Source organism: Zootoca vivipara, chromosome 11 (genome assembly GCF_965207765.1).
Source record: "Zootoca vivipara chromosome 11, rZooViv2.hap1.1, whole genome shotgun sequence".
NCBI lineage: Eukaryota > Metazoa > Chordata > Lepidosauria > Squamata > Lacertidae > Zootoca > Zootoca vivipara.
Genome location: NC_142594.1, coordinates 31,879,615 through 31,901,684, shown reverse-complemented (window position 1 = coordinate 31,901,684; position 22,070 = coordinate 31,879,615). Strand labels below are relative to the sequence as shown.

Sequence of the window (22,070 nt, the reverse complement as noted above, 5' to 3'; positions counted from 1 at the left end):
CCATAATACTCCAAGATTCCCAGTTTTCATTTAAAACATTGAACTCTGATATAAGAAAGTCTGCTTACTCCCTCCACCCCCCCCCATTTTTGCTTCTCTCTGCAATTTCATGTTGTTAGGGAAGGGGAAACTTAAATCTGCAATTTTCTAGCTTGTGCTGCAGCATATTCACAGTCAATTAATCAATTCCCCATATTATATACTCCTAATACTCCCGGATAGATCTGAATTTCACTTGTGACTAGTCCAGTGGAGTTATTAACTGAAAAAACAGCAGGCTACTTGACATTACCACCTGTGTTGAGCATTTCATTGTTTCACGAAGATGAATAAGCAAAGTCTCAGAACTTTAAGGAAGGTTTTTAATATTTTTCAATACTATTTTGAGACTTTATTTCATTTGCTTCCTATCAGTTCCCCCTGCCAAGTGCACCAGCAGCATTAAACGCCTGGCTAGACAGTCAATAAGACTCCCAAACAATATGATGCATCACATTTGCAAGGTTGAGAATCATTCATATGCAGCAGAGAATGTCTAAAGGCAGCATCCATGCTCCTCGTTATCAATGCAAAGTCACAGTGGGAACGAAGTCACAAATATGTCAGAAGTGATTTAGGGGATTAGCAAAACAATACAGAGCTAGGTGACTGACACATATTGGGTTTAGTTGCCCAATTTTAATTTCCACATCTTCCCAAAGAACTTGATAGCTATACAGTATTTTATATGTGAAATAAAGGCCATAAATTTACTTTAAAGAACTATGCGGCATCTGAAAATATGCAGTATCCAAAGTCCAGTCCAAACAAATCTGAAGTAAAATGAAGAACACAGTATGAATGCCAGTCCTTTTTTGTTCAGTCCTTTACAGCCCACTTCATAAACCAGAACATTGAATTTTAAGATCAATTATAGTTTACTTAGACTTGTTGTTGTTTAGTCGTTTAGTTGTGTCCGACTAAACGACTAAACAAGTTCTATTAAGAACTTCAACCAAAGTTCTGAAATAATACAAAAAACACAGTGTGTTAATATATTGCCACCTGCTGGACATTTTTATCACCCTCCTATAAGAGGTTAGGAATACTGTACTGTAAACTTGAGAGGGTTGGAGGGTTTTTTAAATAAGTCTGGCAGAGAAACGCATTGCATTTATATATACATTTTCTAAGGAAGCTCTCAGTATTCCTTGCTCTGAGATTCCTTAGAGCCTGGAGTTAGCTATTATTTTCACAGCAGCTTTTCTCACACATATCTCTTTTCTCAATCTTGCAGTAGTTATTTATGGGAACGTATTCATGGTTGAATTTATTCATTTAACATCTTCCTTCCTGTTCTATGAGGAGGGTTTTGACTTAGTTAAAATGAAGGGAGAGAAACTTTTCTAGGGTTCAACCATGTGGGGTAAATGAGAAGTCAAAATGTTGTGGAGGGGGGATAAATTAAGACAGCATCACAAGCAAAACACTGATAGGTCTGCCGAAATAGATAAATGCATAAACACTTTGCCAAAGGCCCAGGACTGAAACTTAGATTCAAATTCCATCTCAGCCTGGTACTTTCTTGTTGGCCGACCTTGGAGAAATTGCTGTTCACCTCAGTGTCCACATCTGCTAAGCTGAAATAATGAGCCACTGGAGTGAATTCTTGCAATAATAATAAAAAGAAGGAGGAGGAGGAGGGAAGGAAGAAATAATGTTGGTTGTCCTCCTGAACCTCTAAGGTAGGGATACTGTCAAATATTTTACACCAAAACACTAACTGCTTTCTGTTATTCATTCATATATATATATATATATATATATATATATATATATATATAATCAGTGCACATGATGCTCTGCAGAGTACAAGAGGATAGGTCTCTTCCCAGAGGACCTAACCAATATAAAATTCAACAAGGGAAGTGTCAGGCTTGTTGCGACTACTCTAGAGTAACGACTTTCCACATGCTTGTCTTTTAACAGTCTTTATTGGTGCACTCTATTTACAGTGTAACGAGCTGTTGGATGCATGTCTGCTCATTCCGATCCAGAATCCGGCACTGCCCCTTTACGCGACTTTGACCAACATAAAAGCCGCGGGACAGTTAATCTCCTCCCCTTTCTCCTCCTCCTTAATTCCGGTGCCGGGGGAAAGGGTCTACGATCTGGTTTTTTCCCTGTCCCCCCTTTCCGCCTCTTTCTCTTTCCGTCTGTGGAGCAGGGGCTCTCCCATGTTGCCAGAGACCTAGCACTCTCTCTCCATTTCCTGACTAGCCCCTTCAGACCCCGCGCTTTCATGGCTGCTCAGGGATGAACTGCTCCTGATGAGAGGGGGAGGTTCTCTATAATCTCTCCCCCTTACAGGAAGTAACAAAGGAAGAGGAAGAAGTGAGGGCAGGGGGGTAAACAAGGAAGCAATATAGCAAGAATTCAAGGACACATTCCAGCCAGGTAAAAACACTAGAGGGCCAAAAGGCTCTGGCTTGGGCAGAGCTCAGAGGGCGAGATAGAAAGGCCATATTTGGCCCCCAGGTCTGAGGCTCCTCACCCCTGTAATATGTGGCTGCTTCATGTGCACATGCTTAGGATGAGTTAGAGGAGGGTGTGGGAAGGAAGGGGCTGCACCAAAGGCTTCATGGGAAAAGGCGGGGTGTGGGGTGGGATGGGGATTCCTCCCAACAGTGATAGTATTGCTTAAGATTCAACCTAAGCAGAATAAGAGGGTTCTTTTGAGGGCAATATGGAGCTTGATGTAACCATGACTCTGCTGAAATTCAGTTTGTGCGTTGTTGTTGTTTAGTCGTTTAGTTGTGTCCGACTCTTCGTGACCCCATGGACCAGAGCATGCCAGGCACTCCTGTCTTCCACTGCCTCCCACAGTTTGGTCAGACTCATGTTCGTAGCTTCGAGAACACTGTCCAACCATCTCATCCTCTATAGCCCCCTTCTCCTTGTGCCCTCCATCTTTCCCAACACTCAGACCAACACGGCTACCTACCTGTAACTAATTCTTTGGCAATCAGCCTTCTTTATGGTCCAGCTCTCACTTCCATACATCACTACTGGGAAAACCATAGCTTTAACTATATGGACCTTTGTCGGCAAGGTGATGTCTCTGCTTTTTAAGATGCTGTCTAGGTTTATCATTGCTTTTCATGCTCAGAGTACTACATAATATTTATAAACCAAAATCAGAATGTGGTGGGTTTTTTGGCAATAATAAGCACTACAGTTCTTATTTCTAGTGGGGAAATAATGTTTTTTGTGATAAATGGTCTCGTTTCCATGCCCCCCCAAACTGTTAAAGAGCAGGCTGCCCACAAGTTTAATCTCACCTATGCTTTCCCAACAACTGCCTCCTGTGAGGGAGCCTATGCTGATCACCTTGAGTTATATTGCCTTTCACCAGTGCCACGGGACCGGAACAGGCAACCATCAGATATTTTTAAAATTTTGCTTTTTTATTGCTTTTTTTTAAGTTAAAAAAATATAAATCCATTTGCACAGAGTTACAAATTTGGCTGCATATGAGGATATAAATTATAACAAATAAAATAAAACTGCCAAAATAATATCATTATTAACTTGTAGACTGGAGTTATGAGAGAGAATGAATGCCAGAGTAATTACAATTACATTATGATGTACAATAACGTATCATGTTTAAGATTGGTGAACACGGGCAAATAATAGTTTATATTCAAAATTACTATCAGACCTTTTTGCCACACCAGGAAGATATAAACTCATGATCTGGCTTTTAGGGCCTGACTGTTGCTTATCCCGGAACTCTTTCATTATATGAAGCTAAGTAACAAGCTTCCACACACTCACTAGGCTGCTGGGAAATGAACAGTGTGTGTTATTTATTGTGTGCCGCCAGCAACCATAGTAACTTAGACAACATCTAGGATAAGGCTTGGGAATCAAGCCAGCATAGAATAGCCAACACAATATTAATTCCAATGAAAAGGCCACCTCTGCAACCCTTTCCTGCTATGCTGTATGAAACTAAGCATCTAATTCCAAACCAGTATATGATGTGATATATTATCAGGAGATGTGAAATTAGGATGAGCTTGCAGCAGACAAACAGAGCTGGTTAAACAGGCTGCAATGAGGCTTTGACATCTACACCTTTTCTATTCTCACCCCTCCATGAATGGACAATAAAGTCACTATAAGTAGGCCTATATTTTGTTCTGTAAGCAGCTTAAAAATTGTGCTGCTGTGAACTTCCAAGGATCAAGGCAAATCAATAAAACTAAACCAATGAAACAGTACATTATTCACAAACCCACATTCTTTCATTCATTAGAATATTACAGTACTAGACTTCTACCCAGTTTAAACCAAGGGTATCTATGCATTGTAAGGGAGTAGATTGGATGCCCCTTCCAACACTCAATTCTAAGATTCTAGTCTTATGAATGTAGAACTTTATGTTTTAGTTATACATGTGATAATTTGGCAGAAACTAGAAAAAAAGGGGGAGAGTGGGATTCTGAGAGGTTGGCAGACCAATCGTAAAATTCTGCTAGGTTGAGTGCCACTATACCAGGAGTAATGTTAGTGAAGCATAGTCACAATCCTAAATACGGCCAGAAATAAAATAGAAAGCACAAGACCAGTTATGTCATCTCTCACTTCTTAAAGCAACTCTCTGGCAGTATCCCGGGCAACTTAGCTGCTACCCGTCAATCAAAACAGTGCACACCGATGTCACCGCATGCATGAAAGGCACCCATCAACGCACAACAATGGCACAAATGTCTCAATAAAGCCTCCATACGCAGGCTGTACTTCCATCCACAAACCATTACCAGGCATATAGCCAGAACAGACCACACAATCTGTAAGACTCCACAGCCTAGTAGAGAAGACGGCAGCAATGGATGTTTGCAGTCATAAGCTCTCATGGCTTTCCCTCAAACAGGGGCTTAAGTCCCAAACACCATCAGCAGCAAGACAATAGGAGAGGACAAAAGCACCCCTTTTCCCAAGGAAAGAGCCAGGATCAGACACAGGAAGGATAGTTATCCAGTTGCAACCATCAGCCAAACTCCATAGCCCAGTGGATGAAAATAGAAGCCAGAGAAGTCTTCCTGTGGAATTTACGATCCCATACAGACAATAGCTTAGATCTCAGGTTCTTGCTCCAACTTGATCTCATGGAAGGGATCCTTTTGTGAGGGGAAGGACCCCTTCCATGAATGCCACTCTCTTTCTGTGAATGGAGCAAAAAGTTATTTAACTGGGGTATGACAGGGACGATGATAATTCACACAGAGTTTCATTTTTAAAGGTTTGTTAGGAAATGAACATCACATAAAATGGAGGTGCTCCTCTCACCTGTCCTACTCTTATGAGACATTAAACATTCATTTATGGTGATCAGAAGAAGAGAAGAGGAACACTTCTCTGTTCAGCTGGGTTTATTAATTGAGAAAATGAGAATGAAAGGTGTATTTCTTACGTTGGACTAAATGTTTCATGGAGAAACAAGCTATTCAATGGCTCTCCCCTTTAGACATATGAAAAATAATAGGACACAGTGTTAGATTTATGGGTTTTTTTCCATTCTCCATTATTTGACCCACTTTAATGTAACTTCAGAATACTGCTGTATCCCAGCTGTAGAAGCCACCTGTAATTTCTATTTGCTTAAGTGCAGCTTTTATAGCTTTTTGTACCTACTGCATCCTTTTTCTAATTACCATCAATTTGAGCAGCAAGTGACATTCTTTAAAAACCTCCAAGCCAATTAAATCAGAAGTTCTCTCTTTCTATAATGTCAGGATCCATGTTGTCATACACACCTTTTACAGCAGCTGAATGCCTAGTTCCAAATGGCACTGCTTGGAAGCAAAGCAAAATACCAAGCATTGCATTGTTCTCTATGGGGCCAACCTATTTTCTTTCTTTATGTTGTAGCAATTGGCAGGAAAGCAGCTGACCAACTAAGGTCAACTAAATTAGAAGCATTTAAGATTCTGCTTACTGTATTTGTGGCATCGTAGCACTTAAGGGCTCTGTGTCATTATGAGTTTACCAATAGAACTTCACTGCAGCCTTAAATGCTTTTGATGCAGCTGGCCAAGTTGCCTTCAATTAACCAGTGCAGCTGGGCCAACAGCATCTGCCCTAAGAAAAATAATAATTTTGGAATTATTCTAGGTACCACTGAATATTGCAGTTTAAAACAGATCAAACTGCGTTACTCTGGAGCAAACAACGATAAGGACAAAGTGGCCAGGTCTCATTTTTCTTTTTCTTTTTTTCAATCAAAGCAGTTTTGACTGAAGCAGCAGTGTGCAGGAAGGTGATGTATTTAACACTCCCCCACAATACCATTTCCTTGTGCAAAATAATCCCTCCCCTCCCCAAAAAAGATGGCATTTTCCCTGGAGGAGAAAATGAAAAGCACAACGTAGGCGAATGAGCAAATTCTCTACCAGTGGGATGAAAGAAGGCAATTACTCTGGCAAAGCCTTGGCACAGCTTTAGTGACAGATTTAAAAAGAGATGGGGAACTGGTGGGCCCTTCAGTAGATGCCAGACTATAATTTCTATAATCCCTGATCGCTGGCTGTGACTGATGGGAGCTGCGGTCCCAAGCCACCTGGAAGGCCACAAGTTCCCCTTCCCTGCTTTAAAAACAAGTACAATACAGGTCAGGGACACAGGTGGTGCTGTGGTCTAAACCACAGAATCTAGGGCTTGCTGATCAGAAGGTTGGTGGTTCGAATCCCTGCAACGGGGTGAGCTCCTGTTGCTCGGTCCCAGCTCCTGCCCACCTAGCAGTTCGAAAGCACATCAAAGTGCAAGTAGATAAATAGGGACCACTCCGGCGGGAAGGTAAACGGCGTTTCCGTGTGCTGCTCTGGCTCGCCAGAAGCAGCTTTGTCATGCTGGCCACATGACCCGGAAGCTGTCTGTGGACAAACGCTGGCTCCCTCGGCCTATAGATTGAGATGAGCGCTGCAACCCCAGAGTCGGACACGACTGGACCTGATGGTCAGGGGCCCCTTTACTTTTTTATTGTTGTTAACAATACAGTCAGACCTTGGATCCCAAACGCCTTGTGAGTTGAATGTTTTGGCTCCCAAACGTTGCAAACCCAGAACTGAGTGTTCCACTTTGCAAACTATTTTTTCGAATCCAAACGTCCAACGGGGCTTCCGATTGGCTGCAGGAGCTTCTTGCAGTCAAATGGGAGCCACACCTTGGTTTCTGAACTTTTTGGAAGTCAACTGGACTTCCGGAACAGATTCCGTTCGACTTCCGAGGTACCACTGGAGCATTGTTGCTGGTCCTCACCACTCTTCACCATAAGATCTCAGGGCTGGTTATAACAATGTGAAAAATGCAATACTGAAATCGAAAGAATAGAGTAGGTCCTAAAAACATCCATCTCAGGGGCTCGTGACCAGGGTAAAGAGGTGTGTCTTCAGCATATGAGGAAAACCATAGAATGAACGTGCCAGTGGGGAAGGAATTAAGTCCTTCGCAAGACTTAAATCTCCAAGAAAAGAGAGCCCCAGCAGTAAACTGCAGGACAGAGTGTTCTGTTCAACTAAGAAAATGCCATACAATTATTATAGCTCAACTGCCAAGAGGGGAAGATGTGTGGGATGTAGGAATCAGAATTCTAGCCCACCTATTAATGAAGAGTACTGTATTTTTAAAACTTTCCTGACACTCTTTTATACGCCTATATGTAAAGCTAATGCTCTCAAGACAGAACCTGAAATGCGGATATAACTCCAAAAGAAGAGGTGGGGCCAATCTTTCCTTCTGCAACAAGTGCCATATGTGTGATGATTATCCATCTGGTGGACAGAGATTATTTGTCCACACACTCAACGCAAAGGGCTTCTGCTGACTCTTAAAGATCAAAAGAGTTATTGGAGAGCAGCACTGACAAGACAGAGAAGCTCAAGAGGAACATAGGAAGTTGCTTTTTACTGGGTCACCTATTTGTCCATCTAGCCCAGTCTTGTCTACTAGGGATTTCTACTAGTACAGGTATCATCTTCCATTCTGTCCTGTATTTGCCACACGCAGCACTGTTTCCATTCTACTGCAGTTTGTCTCGCTGTCTGCTGGAGCAAAATTATGTGATTTATATACAGTGGTACCTCGGGTTAAAAACTTAATTCGTTCGGGAGGTCCATTCTTAACCTGAAGATACCACTTTAGCTAATGGGGCCTCCCACTGCCACCACCGCCGCAGGATTTCTGTTCTCATCCTGAAGCAAAGTTCTTAACCCGAGGTACTATCTCTGGGTTAGCAGAGTCTGTAACCTGAAGCATCTGTAACCTGAAGCGTCTGTAACCCAAAGTACCACTGTAATTAATCGCACAAACTAGGGTTACCATTATGTTATGCCACTCCATTCATTTCAGTGCAAAGCCAAGCCAATGTGCTGGGTATACAGTAATTAATTACATATCATTTGCAGATTAAAAGCAACCATAACAGCAAATGTCAATTGTATCCCTGGATTGATTTCCATTGCAGACATAAAAAGAATAAGCAAACCTTGTCGATTTCTGCTCCTGTTTCTATTTTCGTTGGAATTCTCCCAAAACCTTATTGTCTCTTCTGACTGGGAGTAGCTCTCAGCAGCTCTCTCAGGCAGAGGTCTTTCGCACCACTTGCTATCTGATCCTTCTAACAGGAGATATCAGAAACTGAGCATGGAGCTTTCTGCAGGAAAAGCATGTGCTCTGTCACTGAACTATGGCCCCTCTGCATGTTATAACTGTTGTTAAGTCAGCTCCAACCTAAACTTTGTGGTCAAATTTTAGGATAAGGCTAGAAGAGTTCTAGTTTTGCACTCTGTGTTTTATCCCTTTTTAAATTAAAAGCAAGTAAGTAGGCAGATTCCTCAGTTTCCTTCTCTTCTCAAGCCCACCTTACTTAATCATTTTCTCCCACTTATCCAAATACTGTACAACATTTACTTCAACTCAAGGCATTGCCTAACGAAAAGGAAGCACAAGTATCGCACTAGAAACTACAAATGAAGCAAGTACAAAGCAACAAGCACTGCTCCCTCTCCTTGGCTTTCAAGACAGCTTGTGCTGAAGGACCCTTCAGAGGAGAGCACCTTGCATAAATAAATAGAAGTGGGAAAGCGGAAAGACGGAAATCCAGCCTGTTTGTTAAATTATTGTTAGAACATGTTTCCAACACTCAAGATCACGGGTGTCAAACACAAGGCCCGGGGGCCAAATCCGGCCCGCCAGACCTCGTTATGTGGCCCGCCGAGCGCCCCAGCCAGCGGGACCCAGCAGCAGGACCTTGCTGCTGAAGCGCCGCGCTGACAAAGCGCCGACAAACAGCTGGGGCTGGGGGGGGGGTTAGAAAGGCGGCCGGAGCAGCGCTGCGTGGAGCGCCCCAAGCCACAGCAGGAGAAGGAGGAGGCAGCTTGCCGGGTCAGCGCCCGGCAGCGCCGCACGGAGAGTCCCAAGCCTCTGCAACGCAGCAATGCTCTGTAGCACTTTGAATCCTCCTCCTCCTGCCACGGCTCGGCGCCTGGAAACGGCTGCTGCTGCTGCTGCTGAAGCACAGACAAAGCACCCAGCAGTGCCGCGTGGAGGAGGAGGAGGATTCAAAGTGCTACAGAGCACTACTGCGTCCCAGAGGCTCGGGACTCTCCACACGGCACTGCCGGGCACCGACCCGGCAAGCCGCCTCCTCCTCCTCCTCTTGCCTCACCTCCTCCTCCTCCTGCTGCGGCTCAGCCTCATGAACGTGAGCTCAGCAGCGGCTCAGCCTCACGAACGTGCAACTCTGAGGCTTTACGCATTTCTCCTAAAACGGACACCCGCTGCCTCACGCTGCACGGGAAATGCTTTTTGCCCCTGGGTCCCTTCGCGCTCTTTTCTGGCGCTGAATCAAGGCGGCGACCCCCCCTCCCTTTCTTCCTTCCTCTCTCTCGTTCTTATTCTTTCTTTCCCTCTCCTTCCTTCCTTCTTTATCTCTGTCTTCTCTCCCTCTTTCTTTTTCTTTCCTTCTTTATTCCTTCTTTCCTACTCTTCTTTCTCTCACCTCTTTCCTTCCTCTCTCCCTCCTGCTCCCTCTTTTCTTTCTTTCTTCCTTCCTTCCTTCCTTCCTTCCTTCCTTCCTTCCTTCCTTCCGTCCTTCCCATCTATCTTCCTCTCCCTCATTCTTATTCTTTCTTTCCCTCTACTTCCTTCCTTCTTTCTCCCTTTCCGTCTTCTCTCCCTCTTTCTTTTCTTCTTTATTCCCTTCCTTATTTCCTACTCTTCTTTCTCTCCCCTCTTTCCTTCCTTCCTCTCTCCCTCCCACTCCCTCTTTTCTTCCTTCCTTCCTCCCTCCCCTCCCTCTCCTCAGAAACATAGGATGCTGCTTTACACTTCTGGCCCTTAAACCCTGGAACCAGGAGAGCAGCTCCAGTGAGTCAACCTCAGCCAGTCCCTTTGGTGAAGGGTGGAGGCTCACTGGCAGAACATCTGTCCTGCATGCAGAAGGACCCCAGCATCTCCAGGTACTAGTAGCTCTGCAAAGGTCCTGCATGAAACCCTAGCGAGCCTCCACCACCCAGTGCAGTTACCAAAAATCATTTTTCAATAAATTGTACAATAATTGTACATTTGAATATCTACTTGCCATTATTCTGACTATGTTTCTGCTTTCAGAGATAGTTATTACTTACATTATTACAAAAAACAGTAATAATTGAATGCAGTGACAATAATTTATGATAATAAAGGGTGGACACATAGTCCTACAGATACAACCGGCCCTTTGAGGGTGACCAAACTGCTGATGCGGCCCCCGATGAATTTGAGTTTGACACCCCTGCTCAAGATGATTGTCAATAAGTATAATGCGTGCCACAAATACATATTCATTCATTGTTTTAATGATACGTTAGAAAAGCATAAGCAACTAGAACAAACGAACAAACATGAACACAACAAATTCTAGAGTCAGTAGCCACATGCCTTCTGAAACAGAAACCTTTTACAACTTCTATGGAAGTTCGTGGGGAAAGAGCAACCTCACATCTCTTTGGGGAGAATGCTCCAGGACTTTGAGGCAACTGTGATCAAGATCCTGGTTCTCACAGAATACGATGTTGTTACCTCCAAACCTGAAATTACTTGGTCCAAAAAAACCCCCACAACAACCCCACAACCCAGAATAGCTACCAAGGAAAAGCATGGAAAAGCAGTCTCAACTATTTGAACAATGGCTTCAATTTGCTTTTACTGTACATGTTTTTGTGTTGCCCTGGTGTTACAGTATGCTTGCTGCAAAAAATATGCTCTTGGCCTCCAGTACCCAGCTTCATATTGAACAAACTGTAGTTCCAAGTTATCTTTATGGGTAGGAGCCCTACACGGGGCACCCAACAGTAGTCAAACTTAGAAGTTATGAAAGGGTGTGTTCACATGGTGAGATCCCTCCTTTGCAAGAATTATGCTTCCTTAAGTTACTTATTGTTGCTTGAAAAGAATCTCAGTTATAGAAGCCTGCAGACAACTCATCACTTATTATGTTCCAGCCATCACTACATACTTCTTTTGGCCCAGCATGCCATTTTGCATTTTACAATATGCCAGATTTATATTTGTCCTTATCATAATCACTATCACCATCTGCTATGGAATGCTTACCAAAACAATGCATGCCACTCAATCCTTGAAGGGAGAAATGTCTTGCCACCAGACAAGACTTGTTTTAATGTAAATTGTGGGCCAGCTTCTTTTAATCTAACAGTTAGGAGACTCTAATAGAGCTTTTGCTTAGCTGCATGACTAAACATGATACGGCAAACAATTTAATGCACATGGCCTCCCTCCAAAGAGTCCTGGGAACTGTAGTTTGATGCGGGTACTGATATTTGTAGCTTTGTAAGGGGTACAGTTTCCAGGATTTGGGGGGGGGAGCCATATGCTTTCAAAGTGACCAAAGATGCTCTAGAAATGTTTGTGGTAGTAACTGTATCAGGTTTAATATAAGAAGATAAGAAGAGCCTGCTGGATCAGGTCAACAAGCCATCTGGACCAGCATCCTGTTCTCCAGTGGCCACCCAGATCCCTGTGGGAAAGTCCCAAACACGTCATGAGCACAAGAGCACTCTTCTCCCTTCTGGTTGCCAGCATCTTGTATTCAGAAGTATTACTGCCACGGAGGCAGAGCGTACAGTACTCATGTTTATATTCTCAAAGGCCCCTGCAGCACACTGTCCTCTTCATTCCAGCCTGGCTCTGCTAAACCATCTTCAACAGCTGCAACCACCATACCTATCGCCTGTGTCAACTTCAAGGTTCCTGCTCTTCTAATCCTTATTTTTAATGCTCTCCTTCACCTCTGACAACATCTCTTCACGCCTATCTTCATAAACGCCTTCCCTCTCTTAAACCTCAAGCTTACATTTGTTGCTCTCATTCTCTGTCGCCACTTCTTCCTCCAAAATCCTGTTGAAGACCCAGCATAGCCTTCTCAAAACAGTGCTCCTTAATTCGCTGCCACCTTGATGATAGCCTTCTAGCAAAGGTCTGTGTGACTTCTGCCTTGCACAGCACCGAGAAATTGGCTAGATCTAAATACTGTATATTCCTGCGTATAAGACTACTTTTTAACCAAGGAAAATCTTCTCAAAAGTTGGGGGTCGTCTTATATGCCGGGTCGTATTTTTTATACGGCGAGTATATCCCAAACTCTACATTTTAACTGAAATAAAGGGGGTCGTCTTATACGCCCAGTCGTCTTATACGCCGGAATATACGAAATACCTAATAGTTGCATGTTCTCAGTATTGCCACAATATTGAGGTGTTTTGGGTGGGGAGGCAAAAATCTCAGCCTAACATCTGTTTTATTTATCATTTGAAATAAACCAAAAACTCCAATAAACTGAATTAAACATATTCAGCATCAGTGACTAACCAAGTGATGCAGAGAATTCCCCAGGTATTCAGCTCCATCTCTTCACCTGTAAAAGTGAAATCTGATGTGTTCTCAGCTCATATTGTAGATGATTAGCTGGGGAGCTAAATTCAGCAGTACTGCATTCATTATGGATGGCTGGAAGATACAGAGAATTTAACCTTCCTTTATTCTCAATAAAATTTACTTGGATGGGAATTGTAGATGTTCTTGCTAGAATTATCCCTACAAAGGGATGCGGGTGGCACTGTGGTCTAAACCACCGAGCCTCTTGGGCTTGCCGATCAGAAGGTTGGCTGTTCGAATCCCTGCAACGGGGTGAGCTCCCATTGCTCGGTCCCAGCTCCTGCCAACCTAGCAGTTCAAAAGCACACCAGTGCAAGTAGATAAATAGGTACCGCTGCAGTGGGAAGGTAAACAGCGTTTCCGTGCGCTCTGGCTTCCGTCACGGTGTTCCGTTGTACCAGAAGCAGTTTAGTCATGCTGGCCACATGACTCAGAAAGCTGTCTGTGAACAAAGGCAGGCTCCCTTGGCCTGAAAGTGAGATGAGACAACCCCACAGTCACCTTTGACTGGACTTAACCGTCCATGGGTCCTTTACCTTTTACCTTTATCCCTACAATATTATTTGCCTTTAAATTATGTCCTTAGGGACATCTGGCTGTGATCATATGCATTTTTTTTACTGGAAATCATATTTCATGAAGATCAACAGTACAGTACAGTCATACCTCGGTTTAAGTACGCCTTGGTTTGAGTATTTCCAGTTTAAGTACTCCACAGAGCCGTCTGGAATGGATTAATCCACTTTCCATTACTTTCAATGGGGAAGTTTGCTTCAGGTTAAGTACGCTTCAGGTTAAGTACGGACTTCCAGAAACAATTGTGTTTGTAAACCGAGGTACCACTGTACTTAGGTTTAAGAAAGTCTGTTTTAATTTGGAGTGCATAATTCAGTTTCTTAAACCAACATAAATAAAAGGATGTTTCTTACAAGGAAGCACTCATCTTTGCCCTGACTACTGCCCACACCCCAAAAAAACAATTCATCCATGAACTATATGTTCACTTTTCCCATGAAGAAAGATAGTAAAGTTAATATTCAGCATCTCATTCTTGCTTTGAAAATGTGGAGGTTTAAGTAAGTTCAGAGGTAATTATCCCAGGATAGCCAGCTGTGCAAACTGACTGGAAAGGTTATTTAATATAGAGTATCGTTAACCATTATTAAGTTGTTTTATCACTTTCAGAGGCATGAAACTGGGCTCATTGGCTAATCTCTATAAAACTGTTGCCATATGTTCTTGTTCATGTCAACCACTGCCTTTTATGACTATGGATACTGTGTTGGAGAAAGATCAAGGAGACAATTTCAAATCTCTGCTTAGCCATGAAACTCAACCATGTGTCAGGTATTTTCCCTCACTTTAGCATACAGTATCTTACATTGTTGTTTTGAGGGTGGTTTGTTTTTTTTTGCACCAGGTGCAGGGATTCCCCTGAACTACTCATAGAATAGAAGAATAGGAACATAAATATAACCAATGTTATAATCTCTGTGGCATGGCAGTGAATGGGAAATAAAATTCATAAGTGGCCACGTGTATCTTAAGGCTGCAATCCTATAGCTTACTTACTTGAGAAGAAGTCCCATTGAACTCAATGGGCGATCTTCTGAGTAGTGTTGATTAGGGTGGTGCTGCAAAACCTAATTTCTTTGCAATACCCGGTAGAATCTGACTCGTGTCACCCTCACAAACAAATGAGATCAAATATCACCGCAGGGTTGCTCTGAAAACACTGCTTGAAAAGGGGAACATGTTTCATCTTTTTCCACCATGACAACCAGCAAGGTTAGGACTAATTGGTAATGCTAGCTTACTGCTTTAGAAAGCTTAACACCCTCTATTACTATAATTTTAATAGCTACTGAATAGTAGCTACTATAATTTCAATAGCTACTGAATAGAGGGTGGTAGACCAGTCTAAGCGTCAGCTCTGTCTAGCCCTCACCCATCACTGTGTCATAGCCCTGAATTTTATTTTATTTTTATTTTTTTGCTCAGCCTCCTCCCCACAGCTGATTTTAACAGATGAAAAAGACACCTGGAGACCTGATCGTGTCTTTCCCACTAATTAGGCCCTATAATTCAGCATGATTCTTCCACAAGTGTTTTTCCATATTTAACCTGAAATTCCTGCAAGCTACACAACGGTGTAGCTTTAACATGGCAGAACGTGGCTCTTAATTTTGTGGGTCAGCCCTTTTGCTCTGCTACTGTTTATGGAGAGTGGAGGTAGAGTCTAATTTCTTGTATCAAAAAAAGGAAGAATTCGCAGTGATGAACAGAGACGGGCAGTTCACAGGCCACACAGCCAAAACTTCAAGCATCACAGAGAGATAGCTGTTATCACCAAAATGCAATTCTCTCCATTTCCTCCATGGGCCTCAAAGATATAGGAAAAACCGCAAAGGCACATCCAAGAGAATTAATACATATGTGTATTTTATATGTGTGTGCATGTGTGCGCGCACACACGCATGTCTTTATTATTATTAATAATAATAATAATAATAATAATTTAAAACAGGGGGTGCTAAACCCCAACCCAGAGGTTTGATGTGCCCTTCCAAGAATGTTTTTTTCTGGAAAAGAGACCCTACCCATTTTGGCAGCAGTGGTAAAAGGAAAAATGAATAAAGTAAACACAGCACTGGGAGGCCCAGAGAAGTTAACACACCCACCCCACCTAATACTGGGTGGCCGCCTTTCTGCTGATAAGGTTGATCATTTGATTGTTCGAGGATAGGGCAGTGGGTGGGGGTCCTGTAGAGGGGGACACCTGCAAGAGTGTTGGGTGGCAACACCCAATGCTAGACCCTGGAAAGTTGACTAATAGTTTTTGGCTTAAGGGCCACATTCATCCTTAGTCACCCCTACTTTAAATGGTACCACTTCCTCTACCACTGGTATCTCCTGGTGAGAAAAGCTACTGTGTTTCACTTCTAGGTAATATTAAGGGTTTTTTAAAAAGGCATAAGATTCCTACAAGGGAACCAAAATGGCAGCCTCACTTGCTCTGTTCACAAACTGTTGGTATTTGAACAGGGCCGGCCCGCCCATGAGGCAAAGTGAAGCAACTCCCTCCCCTCCATGGCCTTTGATTCAAAGGTTGATTGGATTCTCTCTCCTTGTTCCCTGGCAGGTGGCAGGAAAGGAGCCATTTTGTGGTTCGCCTCAGGTAGCAAAATGTCTTAGGCTGGCCCTGTATTTGAGGCATACTGTGGGTTAAATCCACAGAGAACGGAAGCTTTAAAGCAGCACCCCTCTGAGTTAATGGTGTTGTTCTTTCTTTCCTGCCTTCCTCCTGCCAGGACTTTTGGCGGGAAAATTATCTTTCAATGTTCAGAAGTAAATCATTTCCTTTGAAATACCCTCTCCTCCAAATTAGTCCATATTGTTTAATTGTACCTACTGCTATTGGCAAATTAAGTCTGCATTATTTAACTGTCCCTATAGCTGTAGGCAAACAAGGGCATTTAAATCAAATAATGTGCCATTCTACATATTTTTAATGTTCTTTTTATGATCCTGTTGCACGTGCTTCCAAATGATTGCTTGGGGCTGCTAATGGGGCCCAAGTGGTTATTGGGTAGAATGTGTGGCAAGATTATGAAAAGAACCTTTTCGCACACACAAAAGCAGAATGGTCTTTGCTTTAAATATACTTGGAACGTGCTTCCAAGTAATTGCTTGGGCCCATTAGTGGCAATAGGAAATGGCTTGCCCGACAGCCAAACTACACATTACGTTAAACGAGTCTTCACACTTGCATCTCTGTGTTGTTACCTTTTTAAAGTAGCAGCCATTGGAGGCGGTGGCCGCAGTGCTGTGGTTAGGACTGCCTTTCACACTAGAAAACTGCAATACGTTCTCAAATGCGGAATATAAAGATGCTTTTAAAGAAATCAACAAAGATCTGGGCTTTCTTGGATGGGAGAGGAAGTGTGTAACCTCAAAATTTCAGGGGGAATCCCAAGAGTGTGGGGAACACCAGAAGGTGTTGCAGCAGGCAAGGTTTTCCTATAGCCCAGTGATGGCCAGACGTGGCCCTCCAGCTGTTTTGGGACTACAACTCCCATCATCCCTAGCGAAGAGGACCAGTGGTCAGGGATGATGGGAATTGTAGTCCCCAAACAGCTGGAGGGCCAAGTTTGGCCATCACTGCTATAGTCAGTGTCAGTGTGGGATCTGTGGATCTGGGAAGTGTACTCACTGTGTGAGGAAGCCTTGCAGTGAGCTTTCCCCAATACTGTACCAGAAAGCGGCAGTAGCCACCAGGAAGCAGTCTGTATCCAGGAGGCAGTCAAGTAGCTGTATTTATTAGTAAACTACAGATCAGCTACTCAGCACAGCAGCTAGGACCTGCTACACTAAGACTAAGACTCCAGTTCCTACTCAGCTTTAGAAGGAACTATACCTAGGAAGGGGAGTTTCTACTACAGACTAGGCATGTCTCTTAAGGAGAGAGGCCACACTTTTCATATTGGCAGATATGAAACAAAGCCACATCTTATTCCCATAGTATATTCTTCTGAACATAGCTGTCAACCCCTATTTCCTCTCAAGATATGAAAACTTCTCAGTCTGGGCTCTTCCTGCAGCACCACTCACACACACACAAACAAAGTTTGAAGTCTGAATAAAAGTCCCAACGCCAATATCCAGTCACAGAGCAAAAGGTATCCATTTGAAGAATGCTGGTTTTCTATCCTGAGTTTAGACATCTTACTTTGAAATTATCCCAGGCAGCCTCACCAAGAGACCTCATGATTGGTGTCTTACTGCAAATCAAATCACTTCAAAGATAAATAAATCCCTGTGCCTTTATGCTGTCACATTCTGTTTTTATTCTTAACACTGTTTTGTTATGAGGTTCTTTCGTAAAACAAAAACAGAAAACAGAAAACCCAACAGACACAAATTATGTCTGTTGCCTTGAGTTCCTTTTAACAGAAACGCAATTAGCAAATTTAAGAAACAAATAGCATTCTAGACCAGAGACACATCTTGACATACACAAATGGAACACACTGTGCTCATTAGCCCGCATCACATTTACAGTACTTAAATTTGTAGAAAATTTGAAGGCTCAATTTGGATAAGCTCGGTTTGGGTAAGGGTTAGTCTTGTAACACCTTAAAGACTAACAAATGAATGATGCCATAAGCTTTCATGGACAAGTCCACTTCAGCCGATATAGAAAGTGTAGAAGCTGTATCCTGAGATACAGGTTTATGGGAACACGGCTGGAGTAAGGTTGTTAAACAGTAAGGTCAGAAGGAAAGGAAATGCAGAAAGCACAGACATCATTAACAGTGATAATTGAGTCATAAACAGTGATCATAATCAACAATAGTTTTGTGAACAACAAAGGCATCCTAGCACTGGAAAGCTAGTTAACAGAGACTGTGATAAAACAAAAACTAAGCACCTTTGTCCCAGTTCAAGCCACAGGTAACAGCACTGAACCTCTTGATGGATTGTAATTCAATACTGTAGTTTAGAGATGTCAGGTTGCAGTGAGTGTTTAGTCCCCTACATGAAATGCCACTTCAAGCCCCATGTAACTTTATAAAGAGAAACTGGTATTCTCAAGAAGAGGTTTCTCATCTAGGTGTTTTATCTTGAGTACGTATCCTGTCTGTCTGCTTCTCTGTCCCACCTAGTTAATGAAATAAATTCTTGCAGGAAGGGATAATCTCTTTCTCACTATTCCCCCCCCCCCCCGGAACGATAGTAACAAATGGTCATCCCACAGCTGGATCTCCCAGAAATACAATTATGGTTGTAGCAAGTGGCATAATTTCCGAGGATCAACCATTGCTATTTCTGCAGCTAGTGTAAATTTCAGAACTTATTTTCTTAGCAACAAGAAGAAACCAAAGTGGAAAAAAGTTTATTGAGCGGGACTCTCTTAAAAAAAGAAGAAATTGTAGAGCTTTATGAATAAGTTTGCACACCATCTACTTGCATACCATTACATCAGTAGTTTTGGAATAGAAATAAATATTAAGGGCATTTTCACAGAGGAGAGAGATAGCTGTTTTAATAAAGTTATGTTGTTTAAGAATTAATTCTGGACATAAAATACTGGGTTCATTCAGTGTCACCATCTATAAAAACTTTTTTTTCAGTAAGTGGAAAAACCAAGACAATGCAAGAAAGATCAGCTATGCTAAAGTTATCAAGAGCACTATAAAAAAAAATCAAATGCAGAGAGCTCCAGAAGAATGCATTTCCACAAACGAATCAGTTTTTGACAGATTGGCACAGTTGTCACAGATGCTTGTACACAAGCCTCAGTCTACACCGTATCCTAGCCACAGGAAAAGACGACTCTGTGCCATTTTTGCAGGGGTTAGGGAGGAATATGTATGGGTAAATTCAATTGTTAAACCCACTCTGACCTCATTTCACTCAAGTCATACTGAGTGTAGCAAACAGCTACAAAGACAACAAATATTTCTGGGAATACCCAGTAGGAGCAGGGACTCTACTACTGTTAACTGACATGGATGCCAGCAAGCATATTCAGAATATAAACACAAAGAGCAGTAGTCAGACACAGAAAAATGTGACAAGATGACTACTGAACACTGACATAAGGAGTCTATGCAATGGAGCAAGTCCTTCATATGTTATTTTCACTGTAAGCAGCCAAGTGGGTCTGGTCCAGATGGAAAGGCAGAAAACAAATCAAGTACAGTAACTAAAAATCTGGTGGTTTGTTGTTGAACCAGGTCTTTGTATCCGATATAAAAGCAAAACTCACAACTGCTCACACAATTCTTGCTCCTTCTAAAGCAATACTGTATATACACACACCCTTGCTTAGAAATCTGCTCAAATGCCATTTAGGAAGGAGGTGGGAATGGGGAAGCCTAACAACAGGAAGCCAGGATCACAAAAGGGGCTTTCCTTGTAATTTGAACATGCAACAAAACACACATGTGGAATCTATTTGCCATTCAGAGAAATACCCAGACGCTAAATGCAGAATGATCCAAACAATAAAATGATACTATTTTTAAAATGCAACATACTGACGCTTGCTAAGTGGCTGGAATAAATGTAATAATAATAATCTGAGATATGAAATATCGAGTCATTGTGCATTAACCTGGTGCCACTTAAATGTCCTGTGATTGGAGATTGCTTCCACCTGTAGTTTGCTCTGCATTTGTATCAGAAAATCAATATTAAAACTGTCTGGTTCAACTGGGTCTCCCCATTATGATCTCCTTCCTGCAACCTGCCAATGCAGCCATCGCTTTCCTTACTGCTTCCTCCGAAGTCTTCTTCATGGAGCAGTTCTAACTCCTTTTCACGAGCAACATTTAACACAGCTCCAACTGTACCAAGTATTTGCTTGCTAATATTTCCATCTACATTCTACAAACAGTGTGGCATTGGTGACTGCCTCCCAAGACTGTGGTTGTCATCCCTTTATTAAGCATTGGAGAAAGATCGCGTTGTTTTCAACATGATCGGCACATGCCTCCACAGATCATCTCCCCAGATGGATCAGAGTTAATCTAAGCACTGGGAAATCCTCACCCAAGTTAGACTCAAGGGAGAGGCACCGAAGAGCAGCAGACCAAATGGTCTGGGCATCAAGGTGTAAGTTTCCTCAACAAAATCCACCCACCCCACTTCCAGGAGAAAAAGGTCAGCCAGGATCTGCAACAGCAGACTGGCTATGGATCTGCAACTGTGGCTAATCAAGAACTCCAAGCCCCCCGGAACTGACCTTAGAACAGTTTTCCCCCAACTTGTGCCCTCCAGATGTTTAGGACTACAACTCCCATCACCCTTGACCACTGACCATGTTGATGGGAACTGTACTCCCAAATCGTCAGGCTTGGAAAGGCTGGCTTAGAGAACCCACCAGGCATCTTTATATCTGCAGATCCAGCTTCCTAAAAGGGAAACACGCTCCCTACTAAAGAGCCCTCGTACGACCAGGTAAGCTGAGGGAGAACCCCCCCAAACCTGAAGACTACCATTTGCTCCAATGCCTCTTTCCTGCACGACCGTTTGCAGCTCCCATCGCCAGCGTTTCCCAAAATTAGTTCCGCCCCAAATAAACGAAAAGGCGAAAACTTGCGAGGACTCACAGCTCTCATGGATCCGCCGGGAGGGAGTTGGCGTTCTCTGTCGGTTCCCTGCCGAAGCAGCTTATTGCAATCCCGCCTAGGAAACCGAGAGTCGAGTGGTCGTTGCACGAGTTGGTTCCTTAAATCCCATACAAAGAGAGCGCACAGGGAGAATCGCTACTGCAAGCAGCAGCAGCTGCTTTGCTTTCCAGCAGCCCTGCTCCGGCACCCCCAGCCCCAAAGACCGACCAGGGGCAGAGATCAAGCCCAGCGGGGTCTTCCTTCCAGGCTCAAGCGAGCTGCCTGCACGCCCAGCCACCAAGCCCGGGCAGCAGCTCCGCGAGGGCAGAAAGTGGCTGAGCGAGCGGCCAGCGCGCAGCCAAGGAGCAGCAGCGCCTCCTCGCCCCGGTCCCAGCCAAAGAAGCCAAGCGGAGAGAGCCGGGCGCCGCTTTCGCTTTAAAGGAGCCGCACGCTCGGCAACGGGAGAGCGCCGCTGAATGGCGCAGGAGCTCGGCGAGCGTCCGTCACGGGGGCGAGAGGGGCGGGGGCTCCCTCGGGAAGAGGAGGGGGCCGGGGGCCGAGAGCCGAAGCGCGCTTATCCCCAGCACTGAGAGACGCCTCCTTTCCAAAAGTCCAAACCCCAAGGAGAAAGGCAAAGGGAGAGCCTCTGAGCGCGTGTGAAGTGCCTTTCCCACCTCCCCGAGTCAGAAACCACCTTGGCTCTCTGCAGAGCTTCCTTTCCAACCCGATCGGAATGGAAGGATATTGATCACACTGGAAGGAGAAACCAGCCAACTTTCATGGGGAAATATAGCCAATGGCACCCCCCCCCCCGCCCGTACCCTCCCCAGGAAAAAACAAACCAACCATTGAGCTCAAACTTACTTAGCAGATCCTTCACAAAGACAAATGGAGGGTGCATTTGCAACCCCCTTGTTGCAAGCCCTTTCTGCTCTTGCCTTGACATCTATCAATCAGTTGTTCCTCTTGGCA

At 43.6% G+C, this 22,070-nt stretch overlaps 1 protein-coding gene across 2 annotated transcripts in view; it reads right to left on the bottom strand.

Annotated features, from left to right (window-relative positions):
* CALCR (calcitonin receptor) overlaps positions 1-21,819 on the bottom strand; it is a 148,996-nt gene extending 127,177 nt beyond the window's left edge. For both annotated transcript variants that reach the window (XM_035129172.3, XM_088654192.1), the window contains exon 1: positions 21,099-21,819. The gene's annotated coding sequence lies outside the window, so the exon portion shown is untranslated. The remainder of the gene's footprint in view (positions 1-21,098) is intronic.
* Positions 21,820-22,070: the final 251 nt, after the last annotated feature.